The sequence below is a fragment of the Chiloscyllium plagiosum genome, unplaced genomic scaffold, assembly GCF_037043375.1.
Source record: "Chiloscyllium plagiosum isolate Xiang-an unplaced genomic scaffold, Cpla_swu_hap1 HiC_scaffold_10, whole genome shotgun sequence".
Taxonomy (NCBI): Eukaryota; Metazoa; Chordata; class Chondrichthyes; order Orectolobiformes; family Hemiscylliidae; genus Chiloscyllium; species Chiloscyllium plagiosum.
This window is the reverse complement of record NW_028270148.1, coordinates 103,875,068-103,892,137: the sequence shown is the minus strand read 5'-3', so window position 1 is coordinate 103,892,137 and position 17,070 is coordinate 103,875,068. Positions and strand designations below refer to the sequence as shown.

At 42.7% G+C, this 17,070-nt stretch overlaps 1 long non-coding RNA gene across 7 annotated transcripts in view; it reads left to right on the top strand.

The window, feature by feature from the left end:
• The window catches only part of LOC122553067 (uncharacterized), a 94,123-nt gene that overhangs the window by 24,802 nt on the left and 52,251 nt on the right, over window positions 1-17,070 (top strand). For all 7 annotated transcript variants that reach the window (XR_015758523.1, XR_015758525.1, XR_015758520.1 and 4 more), the window contains one exon: window positions 12,948-13,078. This is a non-coding gene — a long non-coding RNA (uncharacterized LOC122553067). The remainder of the gene's footprint in view (window positions 1-12,947; window positions 13,079-17,070) is intronic.

The following is a 17,070-nucleotide window of genomic DNA, read 5'->3' as shown; positions in this document are numbered from 1 at the left end:
GGTGAATTGAACAGAAATCAGTGTACACAATCTTTGTAATATTCTTCACAGACTGGAATCGTAACTACTGCAATTAATTCGCTGTCGGAACAGCGTTTTTCTCCAGCAAGTGTTGACATTAGGAAATAACCAGTGTCAATGTTGTAGAATAATACTCTGTGCCAACCATAAACTTCTGAATGGATATATTAATCACCTCACCCGCAAAATGGAGTCACTTCAGTTGCTGGAAACAATTACTGAATGAACGTTTACGTGAATGAAACATTTCTCAGCCTCACCATTCTCTTTTTAAGATTTAATTTTAGTAAATTATTATGAACTGCCAAATTAGTGCAAAGGTTGTTAAGACTTTTATTAACTGTTTGCCGAGCATTAAGTTTTATGTTCAGTTAATTTGCAACATCAATTGTTTCTAAAAATCCTAGTCAAGAAAATGCCAGTTTTCTCAATGGTTCTTAATTCTATTTTTCTGCTGCTGGATTTATATTTTAAAATTTCCTATCCTCTAATTACAGAGCTTATTTAGGTAGATATAAACTGTGATTTTGATTGAATTATAATTAAACTTAGAACATCAGGCAAGGTGGCATCCTTTGATTAAAAAGTAGAAAATTCATCATCTTGCAGCCATAACATGAATCTGACAAAACAGATGGAGACCAATTGGTCCACTGTATTTGTGTGGACTCTTTTATCCAGCTAGTTCCACTCCCCTGCCCTTTTTCCATAATTCCTGCAAACCTTTCCTTTTTAAATATTATCAAACTTTCTTTTGGGGAAGCGATGGAGCCATGGTAGTATTGCTGGACTGGTAATCCAGAACTCCCAGTTCAATGTTCTGAGGACACTGGCTCAAATCCCACTTTGGCAAATGGTAAAACTTGAATTGAATTCAGTGCGATAAAAAGCTAGACTAATGCAACTACTATTGGTACAAAAAAAGATTGATTCATGAATGCCCTTTAAGGAAAGAAATCTGCCATCCTTACCTAGCCTGGCCAACATGCAACTGCAGATCTGTGAAAACGTGGTTGACTCTTAACTACCCTCTGGGTAATTAGGGATGGACAATAAATGCAGACTGAGCCACCACTGCCCACATCCAATGAACAAATAAATACATACATTTCTATCAAAGGATCACCCTACCAGCCAAAATATTCCACTGCCAGGGAAAGACCTGCCTGACCAATTGAATGTTTACAAGCAAAACGTCTTAAGGGCAATGCTAACATCAAAAATTGAGCGGGTTAGGGAGAGAGTGCAGGAACTGAACTGGAGGGAAAATAAAGCAAAACATACCCCATGGTGCCCCATCTCACTCTAAAGGCATCAAGAGCATTGCTGGACACAGCATGTTCCCTCTCCAATGATGCATAGAAGTTTTCATAGAATCCCTACAGTGTGGAAACAGGCTCTTCAGCACAACAAGTCCACACCAATCTTTAGAAGAGTATTCCACCCAAACCTATTCTACATTTACCCCTCATTAACACATCCCTGAACCCAATGGGCAATTTAGCATGGCCAATTCACCTGACCTGCACATCTTTGGATTGTGGGAGGAAACCGGAGCACCCAGAGGGAACTCACACAGACACAGGGAGAATGTGCAAACTCCACACAGATAGTCACCCGAGGTGGGATTTGAACCCGGGTCTCTGACACTGTGAGGAAGCAGTGCTAACCACTGAGCCTCCGTGCTGCCCCAGCCTAATCAGAACTACAGAGAATAGCCAGGCAGTGGGCAGCAATGACCCCTCCCATCACCCCCATTCCACTTCCACAGCCCAATGCCTGGACTTGTTTATAGCCAGCTTGGCCAAGCCCAGGGGCAGACACATGAGGAGATCTGCCCATACCCCTCCATATCAAGTCACCAAAGATTAGAAGCATAGGGCTGAAGTGCAACCAAAACACAACTTGAGGTTCTTCACATAACCAAAAAAGGGAGTGCAAATACACTTAGTCCATGGACTCCACAGCGCCGCAGTATAAACAGCTAGGCTAGAAGTCCGTGTACCATCACAATCTGCTCTTATGCAGGATTGATGCCTGCAATACCCTCCACCCCAGTTCCCTGATGGAATGTGGGAGGACTTTTATGTCAGATTGTAGAATGAATAAAACAAGTTATCATGGGACCAGAAATGCTTGGAGTGCAGGTCTAACACAAAAGGAAAATACAGCAAATGTTGTAAATCTGAAAGAAAAACAGGAAGTGTTGGAAGTAGCCAACAGTTCAGGCAGCATCTATGGAGAGAAATGAAGAGTTAACGTCTCAGGTCAATGACTTTTTTGTTCAAGCATTGCCTCTAATGTCAAAGGAGAAGGCATTATAACAGGTGTCCAAATACTTGTTTGACCCTAAATATCATCTTAAATTTCCAGCAAAAGATGTAGCAGTAATGCAATAACACATTTAGCTAAGTTCCAAAAAGTGACAAAGAGACAAAGTGACAACGAATGATAACTATCACATAATCTCAGTATTCAACACATATTTCTAAACACAAGTTTTTATTGTTCACTTTTCTCAACTTCCCTAGGTCACACTCTTTTCAATCTTGATCATGCAATATAGGCCTTGGACCTTTGTCTTGTTCTTTTTTTATAGTTTGAAGGGCCATTACAAACATTAACTCCACTGGGCCCTTGTAATCTTGTCCCAGATACTTACATGATTAATAGCAGACAGGAAAAAGTAATATAATGCACATACTTTTATTCTCTCTGGTATTTCAAGTGTCAATAATTTTTCACTTGGAAGCGTTTATACAATACATTTAAAACAAAGTAACATTGAATATGCATGCCTCCATATTCAAAGTATTACGAAATTGGGAAAGGAATGTTCTGAACGACATTCAACTTATAAAATAATTCCATGGTGGAGCCCTGTTAAAAACAAACTTGCTTTTATAATTAGCTTTAAAGTAATCTGTTAAAACCAATTCTTAACGCAGTATCCCTAATTTGCATTGTTAATGTTGATTCTATAATAACTTGATGTCGTCATCAGAAATCCACTGGACTACAGACTTTCTAAAGCCAAAGTATAGATTTTGGCCTGATTACTCGATGGACAAAGGAGGACCTTGCATTTATCTAAATTAAACTCCTCAGCCCATTGGCTCATCTGATCAAGATCCCGTTGTAATCCAAGGCAACCTTCTTCACTGTCCACTACACCTCCAATTTTGTTGTCATCTGCAAACTTACTAACTATTCCTCTTAAGCTCACATCCAAATCTTTTATATAAATGATGAAAAGTATTGGACCCAACACTGATCTTAGTGGCACACCACTGGTTACAGGCCTCTAATCTGAAAAACAACCCTCCACCACCACCCTCTGTCTTCCAACTTTGAGCCAGTTCTGTATCCAAATGGCTAGTCCTCCCTGTACTCCATGAGATCTAACCTTGCTAACCAGTCTCCCATGGCGATCCTTGTCGAATGCCTTACTGAAGTCCATATAGATCATGCCTATCACTCTGCCCTCATCAATCCTCTTTGTAACTTCTTCAAAAAACTCAATCAAGTTCGCGAGACATGATTTCCCACACACAAAGACATGTTGACTATCCCTAATAAGTCCTTGCCTTTCCAAGTACATGCACATCCTGTCCCTCAGGATTCTCTCCAACAACTTGCCCACCACCGATGTCAGACTCCCTGGTCTATAATTCCCTGGCTTGTCCTTACCACCTTTTTTAAATAGTGGCACCATGTTAGCCAACCTCCAGTCTTCTGGCACCTCACCTGTGACTATCAATGATACAAATATCTCAGCAAGAGGCCCAGCAATCACTTCCCTAGCTTCCCACAGAGTTCTAGGATACACCTGATCCGGTCCTAGGGATTTATCTACTTTTATGCCTTTCAAGACATCCAGCACTTCCTCCTCTGTACTATGGACATTTTTGAAAATGTCTCCATCTATCTTCTCACATTCTATACCTTCCATATTTTTTTACACAATAAAGATTAATGCAAAATATTTGTTTAGCATTTCCCCCCATCTCCTGCGGCTCCACACAAAAGCAGCCCTACTGATCTTTGAGAGGCCCTATTCTCTCCCTAGTAACTCTTTTGTCCTTAATGTATTTGTAAAAACCTTTGCATTGTCCTTAACTCTATTTACCAAAGCTATCTCCTGTCCCCTTTTTGCCCTCCTGATTTCCCTCTTAAGTCTACTCCTACTGCCTTTATACTCTTCTAAGGATTCATTTGATCTATCCTGTCTATACCTGACATTTGCTTCCTTCTTTTTACTAAACCCTCAATTTCTTTAGTCATCCTAGTTTTAAAATAGTGATGGAAAGGGATAGACCAGATCTCAAAGTTGGGTGGATGAGAGTGGCCGTGGAAGGTTATTGGTTGGGACGGCATGAGAGTAAGAAACAGAGTGCTTGGAAGCCTACATCGTGGCGGGTAGATGTGTACAGGGACTGGATGTCCGCGATGAAGATGGGGGCCAGTGAAACAAAAATCTTGGAGGAGGTGAAGTGCGTGGGTGGTGTTCCGAATGTAGGTGGGGAGTTCCACTTGGCTGGCTGTGCCTGGCTGAACTGGTCCTCACCCTTAACACCTTCTCCTTCCAATCCTTCCACTTCCTCCAAACCAAAGGGGTAGCCTTGGGCACCTACATGGGACCCAGCTATGCCTGCCTTTTTGTCGGGTACGTTGAACAGTCCATCCACCAGCGCCAACCCCATCTGTTCTTCTGCTGCATCAATGACTGTATCGGCGCTACCTTGTGCTCCCACGAGGAGGTTGAGCAGTTCATCAACTTCACTAACACCTTTCACCCCGACCTCAAATGCACCTGGACCATCTCAGACACCTCCTTCCCCTTCCTGGACCTCACCATCTCCATCTCCGGCAATCAACTCAACACGGACATCTATTACAAGCCTACTGACTACCACAGATACCTTGACTACACGTCCTCCCATCCTACCTCCTGTAAAAATGCCACCCCTCATTCCCAATTCTTCCACCTCTGCCGCATCTGTTCCCAGAATAAAAAATTCCACTATCTCAGTCCCAAGCCTCCAACTCGGCACCACTTTCCTGACCTATCCATCACATTTCCCATCTATCCGTTCCACTCTCATCTCTGACTTATCACTTTCTCCCTCACTTACATCTACCTATCGCATTCTCAGCTACCTCTCCCCCAACGCAATCCCCCTCCCATTTATCTCTCAGCCCCCTGGCCCACAAACCTCATTCCTGATAAAGGGCTTATGCCTGAAACGTCGATTCTCCTGCTCCTCAGATTCTGCATGACCTGCTGTGCTTTTGCAGCACCACACTCTCAATTATGATCTCCAACATCTGCAGTCCTCACTTTCTCTGGGTATGTGGATCGGAAAGGCTTGGAGGGATATGGGCTGGGTGCTGGCAGGTGGGACTAGATTGGATTGGGATATCTAGTCAGCATGGACGAATTGGACTGGAGGGTCTGCTTCCATGCTGTACATCTGTATGACTCTATGACTCTAATAGAATTATGGTCACTGGCCCCCCACTGACACCTCAGTCACCTGCCCTGCCTTACTTCCCAAAAATAGGTCAAGTTTTGCACCTTCTCTAGTAGGTACATCCACATACTGAATCAGGAAAATTTCTTGTACACACTTAACAAATTCCTCCCCATCTAAACCCTCCATACTATGATAGTCCCAGTCTATGTTTGGCAAGATAAAATCCCCTACCATAACTACCCTATTTTTCTTATAGATAACTGAGATCTCCTAACAAAGATGTTTCTCAATTTCACACTGACTATTGAGGGTCTATAATATAGTCTTAATAAGGTGATCATCCCTTTCTTATTCCTCAGTTCCATCCAAATAACTTCCTTGGATGGATTTCCGGGAATATCCTCCCTCAGCGCAACTGTAATGTTCTCCCTTATCGAAAACACCACTCCCTCTCCTCTCTTGCCTCCCATTCTATTCTTTCTGTAGTGTTTGCATCCTGGAACATTCAGCTGCCAGTCCTGTCCATCCCTAAGCCATGTTTCCGTAATTACTATGATATCCCAGTCCCATGTTCCTAAGCATGCCCTGAGTTCATCTGCCTTCCCTGTTCGGCCTTTTGCATTGAAATAAATGCAGTTTAATTTGTCAGTCCTACCTTGTTCTCTGCTTTGTCCCTGCCTGCCCTGGCTGTTTGACTTGCGTCTTTTCTCAACTGTATCAGTCTCAGATTGATCTCTTTCCTCACTATCTCCCTGGGTCCCATCCCCCCACTTTACTAGCTTAAATCTTCCTAAGCAGCTCTAGCAAATCTCCTTGCCAGTATATTAGTCCACTTCCAATTCAGGTGCAATCCATCCTTCTCGTACAGGTCATTTCTATCACAGAAGAGATTCTAATGATCCAAAAATGTGAATCCTTCTCCCATACACTAGCTCTTCAGCCATGCATTCATCTACTCTATCCTTCTTATTCCAGTCCTCACTAGCTTGTAGCACTGGGAGTAATCCAGATATTACTTCTCTCGAGAACCTCCTTTTTAAATTCCTACCACTCTATATTCTCCCTTCAGAATCTCATTCTTTTCCCTTCCTATGTCATTGGTTCCATCATGTACAATAACCTCCTGCTGGCCCTCTCCCCCTTGAGAACATTCCGCACCCTTCCTGAGACATCCTTGATCCTGGCACCAGGGAGGCAACACACCATTCTGCTTTTTCGCTGCTGGCCACAGAAACGTCCCTAAACTCCCACCTCCGACAAGAAGAGCATATCACTCTACTAAGGGCAATTTTTACTTCTTCCAATCTGCAGATGCAGAAAATAGCACTGTCTTCATTTTGGTAAAGGAATTGAAACCGGCTGTTCAAATGGTCACCCAAAATCTTGTTAAATAACAGTTATCATTAAATGTGCCTGTAAGTGTTCATCAGTGAGGCAAGCAAAGGTTTAGTGATTTTGATTCACAGTAAACGGTCTTATTGGGGTAAGTGTTGACATTGATTTCAAGCATTACTTTAAGGGAAGTTCACTACTTAAAGGGATGCTTACCCTTTAATGTTCACTTAATGCTGGAGGTGCCAGCCAGAACAGTCTCTGGAGGGTGGATTGTCACCATGGAGAAGGTAAATGGAGATCTATTCAGTTATCAGATCCTCCTGGTGCCTCAAATATATGTAAATAATTGTATGTATAAGAGAGGTCATAGAGTCATAGAGATGTACAGCATGGAAACAGACCCTTTGGTCCAACCTGTCCATGCCGACCAGATATCCCAACCCAACCTAGTCCCACCTGCCAGCACCTGGCCCACATCCCTCCAAATCCTTCCTATTCACATACCCATCCAAATGCCTCTTAAATGTTGCAATTGTACCAGCCTCCACCACACCCTGTGGCAGCTCTTCACTCTTCTTGGATAGAGTCAAAGTCCAATGGTCTGTTTGTTTACTTGGTATGCAACTGCACAGAACCAAACTGCATTTGTGACAATGTATCTGTACAAAGTCTTTTTTTATTGAATAAAATATGTTTTTGAAATAAAAAAATCGATATTCACCATGCAGATGGAAAACAGGGTGCTTTCTGTTGTCAGAGACCAGCCTCCACCAGGAAACTACTTTGAGTTCAAACTTTTTGGAGGGACAGGCTGGGAGTCTTAACTGATGAAGCCTTTATGAGGATAATTGACCTGTTCAGGAGTGCAACTCCACACATTTCAGAGAAATGCATGATGGAGAAAATAGAGACAGGACTTCCACATGCATGATTTTGCTGTTGTTTTCTCTCGAAATGTCCATCTCTGTTCGAGTGTAATTCGGGTCCTGAAAATCTGAGCTACTAATTGCATTGGAAACAAGGTTTGAGGAGTATAGCTAGGGCTGTGGATAGGACTGTAAGTTAAAGACAACAGGTCATTGTAGAAAAAGACAGAGTGATTAGATTAGATTACATTACAGTGTGGAAACAGACCCTTCGGCCCAACAAGTCCACACCGACCCGCCGAAGCGCAACCCACCCATACCCCTACATTTACCCCTATACCTAACACTACAGGCAATTTAGCATGGCCAATTCACCTGACCTGCACATCTTTGGACTGTGGGAGGAAACCGGAGCACGCAGACACGGGGAGAACATGCAAACTCCACACAGTCAGTCGCTTGAGGTGGGAATTGAACCCGGGTCTCTGGCCCTGTGAGGCAACAGTGCTAACCACTGTGCCACCATGCCGCCCACAGAAGTGGGTCAGGAAGGGACAGAAGGTATAAGAACAATTGTGCATCAGTGAGGAATGTCTATGCAGGCAATAGTCATTAAAAAAAAGTAGTAAAAACATTACAAGTCAGTTACTTACAATCTGTATTAATGACTCAGTTGAAGAGACAGAATGCATATAAATTTGCTGATAGCACAAAGCTAGATGGAAATATAAGCTGTAAGGAAGACTCAGAAAGGTTGCATAGAACGACAGATGAGTTAAGTGAATAGGTACTAAGATGACAGATGGAGTATAACATGGGGAAGTGAGAGGTTATTCATTTTCTCATCAGGAGAGACAAGCAGAATACTTTTCAAAAGGCATTATGTTTATTAATATTGATAGTCAAAGTGGCAGAAAGGGATAGATTTTTGGTAAGCAAAAGGGTAAAAAGTTGTCAGGGATAGGCCAAATCATGGATTTGGGGTTACTATCAGATCAGCCATGATCTTATTAAATGGCGGAGCAAGTTTGAAAGGCAAAATGGCCTAATTCTGTTCCACGTTCATGTCAGTATACAAGTTAGTTTGCAGAAACAGCAAACAATTCAGAAGCCAAATGATATATTAGCCATTATTGCAAGGTGTTTGAAGTTCAGGATTAAAGAACTTGTCCTACAATGGTGCAGGCCACACCTGAATAGTGTTTTAAGTTTTGATCTCGATACTGAAGCAAGATGTACTTGGAGGTGGTACGGCAAATGCTGATGAGATTTGTCCCCACAATGAGGGAGTTGTCCTATGATTTACCCTCTGTAGTGAAGAATTCCAAAGATTCACAGCATTCTGAGAGAAGAAGATCCCCTTCATCCCTGTCTTAAATTTGCAACCTGTTGTTCTGAGATTATGCCCTCTGGAGTGAGACTGTTCCACACGAGGAAACAACCTCTCTGCATCTACCCTAACAAGTCCCCGAAGAATCTTGTATGTTTCATTTTTTTTCTAAATTCCAGTGAGTACAGGCCCAACCTGTGAAACCTGTCCTCATCAGACAATCTGTCCATACCTCAGATTAGCTGAATGAACCTTCTCCAGACTGCCTCCAATGTCAGCTCATTTTTCCTTAGACTCGAGCCCAAAATGATTCATAGTATTCCAACTGTGTTCCAACTCGTGCCTTGTATCATTTTTGCAAAATCTCCTCACTTTATTACCCTTTTCCCTTTGAACTAAAGATCAACATTATTTTTGCCTTTCCTGTTACTCACAGAACTTGAATATTAGCTTTTTGTGATTCCTGGGAAAGGATTTCCAAATTCCTCTCTTCTGTAGCTTTCTACAGTCTTTCTCCAATTATAATAATATTCAGTTCCTGTATTCTTCCTGCATAATCCCACATTTCCTCCACATAATACTCGATCTGTCATTTTTTTGCCCATTCACTTATCCTGTCGATAGCAGAACTCTTTGTTATCCCTACCGCTTGCCTTCTCACTTATTTTTTTGGCATCTGCAAACTCCTTTCAAATACCCATCTGACCAATCACAGTCATGCAAGTTTGATTTTGCAGCCAGAGTTCATAGGGACATAGAATCAGAGAGGCACAGAGTTATACAGTACAGAAAAAGACCTTTTGTCTAATCAGTCCATATTGAACATAATCCGAAACTAAATTAGTCCCACCTGCCTACTCCTGGTCCATATCCCTCCAAACATTTCCTATGCATATACTTATCCACATGTCTTTTAACCAGTGTAATTGTACCCACATCCACCACTTCCTCAGGAAGTTCATTCCACACGTGAAGAATCCTCTGTATCAAACATTTGCCCCTCATGTCTTGATAAAATCTCTCTCTTCTCACCTTAAAAATGTACCCCCTGGTCTTTAAATCCCCCATCCAAGGGAAAAGGCAATACCATTAACGCTATCTATACCTCTCATTATTTATAAACTTCTGAAAGGTCACCTCTAAGGCTCCTAGGCTCCAGTGAATAAAATCCCAGCCTATCCAGCCTTTCTTTATAACTCAAGCCTTCCATACCTGGCAACATCCTGGTAAATCTCTTCTGAGTCCTTGCCAGCTTAATAATATCCTTCCTATAACTGGGCAACAAGAACTGGACACAGTATTCCAGAAGAAGCCTCACTAGTGTCCTAGACACTGTCTAGATTTACAGGAAATCGTTGAAAACAGTTTTGCACCTGGTAAGTCACTGGGCTGCAACCAGACCAGGGGGCAATTATAGCATAGGAGCTAGCTCACTCAAAGAGTGAGATCACATATGAGTTCTGCAAAACCGACGCAGGTAAGGAATTCATTGGGGTAGCATTTCAGAAGGACGCTGATATGTATTTACAGTGAAATGCTTGATACATTGGAATGCCTGCCAGGAATCCTGTGATCGACGTCAAGAAGCATGGAGGATTATAGCACCAACTTGGCACAGGTCCCTGTGCACAGCTTGGAGCCCATTCTCTCCAGCGCGGAGGCCAACTCCACGCGCACAATTGTAAACCCAACCATGATGTAATGTCTGATGGCCAATCTCTCAGCTGGAGCGCAGGCAGCAGCTTCCAGCTGAGGTCTGACTGCTGTCAACGGAAGCTCAATTGAAACAGAATTGGCAGAGCCTGCTCACAGAGGGATGAGCAGGCAATCAGCAACCCCCTGCAACAAGGCCAAGGCTTCACCCCTAGAAATGAGGGCTGCAGTAGTGTAGCCTGCGTCAGTCTGAGCAGAGTGAGGTGAAATGAAGCACAGTGTAGGAAAGTGAAGGCAGACAAGGGGGAATTCTCCTGAGTGTTCTGAACCTTGTGATTAATACAGCTGTGTGTGACGGGGGTCTGAGCAGGGATGAAGAGAGTTAGATGCATTCCTTAAAGAATCAGGTCAGATCATTGAAACACCTCTTGCATCATTGCCATGATTTGGATGTTGGGCTTCTGTCATGAATGGACTTTGCCACCTGGTCCCATTGCCAGTCCATGTGATGCCCTTCTGCTCTTATGAGGGAAAGAATATGCCTCATTCAATCCACTCCCAGGTCAAAAGCCTCCAAAACAGTCTCAGCATTGCCTCAGTCATTCTACTACCTGCAAAATATATTTGCCAGCATCCCCAGCTGGGTGTTTCTCCCCTTTTAGTGGAACTGATTGCCTTTAAATCCCAATGTCCTACACTATCCTGACAGACAATGAGTAACAGAGCTATGCAGGCTGGAGTTAAATTAATGGATGAGGGGTGTGAATGGCTTTGAGTGCAATCAGTTTTCTGAACCACCTCATCACTAGCCCTTTCTGCCTATTTTAAAGATGGTTTTAAAAGCATACAAGCCATTCTCAAGGTTTGCACGATCAGTTTTCATGGGGAAGGTTGTTTTGATTTTCTTTGGTGTGGAGAGGTTGCTCTCACACAGCCCTGATCAATGGGTATGAAACAGATGATATGCCATGCCATGGCAATCTGTGAAATGGAGCATGCAGACTTACATGAGGGATGTGGCAGCAGAACACTAGATCAGATTCCTCCTAGTTGTGCTGGGAGCTACTCCGTCAAACCACAGGCAGGTTATAGTCCAACAGATTTATTTGGAAGAGCAAGCTTTCGAAGCACTGCTCCTTTGTCAATTAGCTAGTGGGATAGGATCATAGGACACCAAATTTATCATAAAAGATTAAAGTATCACACAACTGATGCAAATTGAACAAACCTAACCTCACTATGTTGAGAATGTAACTTTAAAAACGTTCTGGGTTTACATATGAAGGAACCAAAACTAACATGATTATTCTAAAACATGACAGACTTAAGCTAAATTTGTTTAATATTACATTCCATGACACTGCAATCCTGTTGCTATAAATTCTGTGACTTATGATTCTGCTCCACTATCACCTGATGAAGGAGCAGCGCTCCAAAAGCGAGTGCTCCGAAATAAACCTGTTGGATTATAACCTCGTGTTGTGTCATTTTGTTTACCCCAGCCCAACACCGGCACCTCCAAATCAATTTAGAACTTTAACTTTTGATCTGTTCTATCCTTTTCCATTTTAAAATTAGTAGAATTATGATCACTTGCCCAAAGTGCTCCCCCACTGATGCCTCAGTCACTTGCTCTACCTATATTGCTCCTTCTCCAGTATGTATCTGCATATTGAATGTGGAAACTTTCTTGTACACAGCAAATTCCTCCTCATACAAACCCTTTATACTGTAATTGTGACTTTGGACCATCATCCATCAACTTTTATTTAGATGTGAAACTTGAAAGCTTTGGAATGGGGCGGCCCAGTGGTTAGCATTGCTGCCTCACAGCATCAAGGTCCCAGATTTGAATGCAGCCTCAGGTGACTGTCTGTGTGGAGTTTGCACGTTCTCCCTGTGTCTGCATGGGTTTCCTCCCACAGTCCAAAGATGTGCAGGTCAGGTGAATTGGCCATGCTAAATTGACCATAATGTTAGGTGCATTTGTCAGAGGGAAATGGGTCTGGGTGGGTTACTCTTCGGAGGGTCAGTGTGGACTTGTTGGGCCGAAGGGCTTGTTTCCACACTGTAGGGAATCTATTCTAAACAGAAAATTATAGAAATTCACAATTAGCACCTGAAATAGAAAGAGAAGTTAATTGTTGGCAGAGTAATCCTTTCAAATTATTCTCTTTCTGGTGCAAGGCTACAAGCCAAAATGCCAACATTTCTTTTACGGATACTATTCAGATTCATTTTCAATGTATTTTGTTTCCATTGCAGATTTCCACCACTTGCTGTTTTCTTTGCTCATTTAACTATGAGCTTTTGGAGATCAATAAAAGGATCTGATCACTCTCAAGCTGAAAGAACCTCTCCATCTGGATACAAAGCATTGTACAGGCTGCAAACAAGTAATTAAGATCAAGATGTGGAATTGGTCTGGGTAGAAATAAGAATTGGCAAAGGGAAGAAGTACATGGTAGGAGTAATCTATAGGCCTGCAGTGGGGCACAGTATAACCCAGGAAATATTGCAAGAAAGGTACAGCAATAATCATGGGTGATTTTACCATGCACACAGATTGGAAGAATCAAATTGGCAAGGATAGCCTGGAGACAGAGTTCATTGAATGCAATAGAGATTGTTTCTTGGAGCAATATGTTGTGGAACTAACCAGGGAGCAGGCTGCTCTGGATTTGTTTCTGTGTAATGAGGAGAGATTACTTGATGACATCATAGTTAAGGATCCTCGAGGGAGTAGTGACCATAGTATGATGGAATCCAAAATTCAAGTTTGGGGGTGAGAAAGTGGAGTCCCATGGCCTTGTTCTGCAATTAAACAAAGGAAATTATATAAGGATGAGGACAGATTTGGCCTGAGGAGATTGGGAAGGAAGGTGAAATGGTAAGACAGCAGATGAGCAGTGGCTGATGTTTAAGGAGCTACTCAATTCCTCACAACTAAAATGTATCCCAGTGCGGAAGATGTTAAGGGAGGTTTAAAAAAAACATACTTGGCTAAACAAGGAAGTCAGCAACATTATAAAGGCAAAAACTAAGGTATATCACAAAGCAAAGACCAGTGGCAGGGTGGACAATTGGGAAAGTATCAAACATAAACAAAGGGATACTAAACAGTAATAAAAAGAGCCATGGTACATTATGAAAGAAACTAGCACAAAATATCCAAAAGGGTAGCAGAAGCTTTTGTAGGTGAATAAAAGGAAAGAGAGTCGCTCAGGTGAATGTTGGCCCCTTGGAAGATGAAACCGGACAGTTAATAGTGGGGAACACTGAGATGGCAGAGATGCTGAATCAATACTTTGCCTCTGTTTTAATGGTGGGGGACAATAGTATTATTCCTGTTGGAACAGGCATGTCAGAGGCAATAGATAAGGTAGAACTTAGAACAATTAACATCGATAGAGTCACGGTATGAAGCAAACTGTTAGGATTGAGAACAAACAAGTCCCCCGGTCCTAATAGCCTACATTCTAGAGTATTAAAGGAAGTGGCAGCTGGGATAGTAGATCCATTGGTTACTATATTCCAAAATTCCCTGGACACGGGAAATGTTCCAGTGGATTGGAAAATGGCTAATATAATGCCTGTATTCAAAAAGGGAGGGAAATTATGGACCAGTTAGCTTAGCATCTGTTGTTGTGAGAAAGTGAGGGCTGCAGATGCTGGAAAGTCAGAGTTGAAAAGGGTGGCGCTGGAAAAGCACAGAAGGTCAGGCAGCCTCCCAGGAGCAGGAGAGTTGATATTTTGTGCAATAAGCCATTCATCAGCCTGCTGAAGGACCTATGCCTGAATCAGTCACTCTCCTGCTCCTCAATGCTGCCTGATCTGCTATGCTTTTCCAGAACCACACTTTTCGACTCTAACATCTGTTGTTGGGAAAGTGTTAGAATCAATTATCAAGGAAGCAGTATCAGGATATTTGGAAAGTCAAAATGCTATCCATCAGAGTCAGGATGATTTGATGAAGGGCAAATCATGTTTGACTAATTTGCTAGAGTTCTTCAAAGAAGTAAGAAGCAAAAAGGATAATGGGAATGCTGTAGATGTAATTTGTCTGAACTTCCAGAAGGTGTTTGTTAAGGTGCCTCACAAAAGGTTAATTCACAAGGTTGGATTATATGGAATTAGGGGTAATTTATTAGTTTGGATAGGTGACTGGCTGATGAACAGAAAACAGAGAGTCGGAATAAATGAGTTTTTTTCTGAATGGCAGAAGTAACTAGTGGGGTGCCACAGGGTCCAGTCCTTGGGCCCCAGCGATTTACAATCTATATTAACTACTTGGATACAGGGAGAGAAGGCTCTGTAGCCAAATTTGCGGTTGACACAAATATAGGCAGGATGGTAAATTGCATTCAGGAAATAAGAACCTTGCAAGTGGGATGTAGATAGGTTGGGAGAGTGGGCCAAAATGTGGTAGATGGAGTTTAATGTGGATAAGTGCAAGGTCATGCATTTGGGTCGAAAAATGTGGGAAGGCAACCTAATTATCATAATGGGGAGAGACTTTGGGGTGCTCTGGAGCAGAGGGATCGAGGTGTATTCATTCATAAGTCCCAGAAAACTAGTGTGCAGGTACAGAAGATAAAAGTGAATGGAATATAAATGCAAAGATACATTGTTGTAACTATACAAGGTATTGGTGAGACCACACCTGGAGTATTGTGCACAGTTTTGGTCCCCTTTTTAGGGAAAGATGGAGTGGCATTGGAGGCCATTCAGAGGAGGTTCATTAGTTTGATCCCAGAGATAAAGGGTTTGTCGTAGGAAGAGAGATTGAACACTTTAAGCTGAGAGTCTCTGGAATTTGGAAGAATGAGGGGAGGTTAAATTGAGGTATTCAACACGTTAAAATGTGTGAATAAAATAGACGTGGAGTGGAATCATCCCCTTGTGGGGCATTCTGGGATGATAGATCATAGTCTTAGGGTAAGGGGTAACAAATTTAAAACAGAGTGGAGGAGAAACTACTTCTCCCAAAGGGTTGTGAATCTGTGGAGTTGGCTACCTCAAAGTGCGGAGGATGCTGGGACAGTGAGTAAATTTAAGGAGGAGTTCGACAGATTGGTAATGGGTTGAAGGGTAAAGGGGAGAAGGCAAGAAAATGGGGTGAGGAGCATATCGGCCATGATCGAATGGCAGAGCAGACTTGATGGGCCGAACGGTCTAATTCTGCTCCTATATCTCATGAGATGGAAATGTGTTGCTGGAAAAGCGCAGCAGGTCAGGCAGCATCTAGGGAACAGGAGAATCGACGTTTCGGGCATTAGCCCTTCTTCATTCCTGAAGAAGGGCTAATGCCTGAAACGTCGATTCTCCTGTTCCCTAGATGCTGCCTGACCTGCTGCGCTTTTCCAGCAACACATTTCCATCTCTGATCTCCAGCATCTGCAGACCTCACTTTCTCCTCCTATATCTCATGAACTCATGAACTTATAAGTAAGGCTTCATGCAGTTGCATTTTACACATGCGCAAGTGTATGTATGCACTGGAAGAAATACAAAGAAACCTACTTCAAACTTGTACTGAAAATGCCTTGGAAAAACCTCATAGGCTCCTCCAAACTTGATCGTACATCGTGGGAAGCACAACAATATCAGGGACTCTCTGTCTGGCTGCATAAGGCAGGCGCTGAAAATGTGTTGCTGGAACAGCGCAGCAGGTCAGGCAGCATCCAGGGAACAGGAGAATCGACGTTTCGGGCATAAGCCCTTCTTCAGCAGCCTGGTTCAGATGAATACCGTGCAATGCTAAGCTGCCTTTTGCAATGTCATTTGTGAAGGATCCTTGTGACTGCAGTCCATTTTTTTCAAGCAATGTTGAACCCTAGATTCATCCCCTGTTGGCTCACTCAGAGGAGTGTTTGTTGGCAAAATTAGGTTGTGCTGTTTCACCTTTTTGCCAAAGCCAATATCACTCAAAACATTCACAGATCTTCAGAAAGCTTTGCATAATTTGAGTCATATATTCAGACTCATAGAATCAATACAGTGTAGAAGCAGGCTAGTTAATCCATTGAGTCCACACCAACTCCCCAAAGAGTGCCCCACCCACACCCACCCTAATTTTTAACCCTACATTTGCCATGGCTAATCCCTTAACCTACACACCACTAGACATTATGGGCAATTTTGCACAGCCAATCCACCTAACCTGCGTGTCTTTGGACTGTGGGAGGATACCCATACAGACATGGGAGAATGTGCAAACTCCACACAGTTGCCCGAGGCTGGAATCAAACCCAGGCCCCTGAGGTTGTGAAATAGCAATGCTAACCACTGTGCTACCATACCACCCGAATTCGAAAGATCTTCATGGGTTGATAGTTCTGAGTTAACAGTAATGCAGTCAAACTCTGTGTTTTGACTTTTTAGTGAA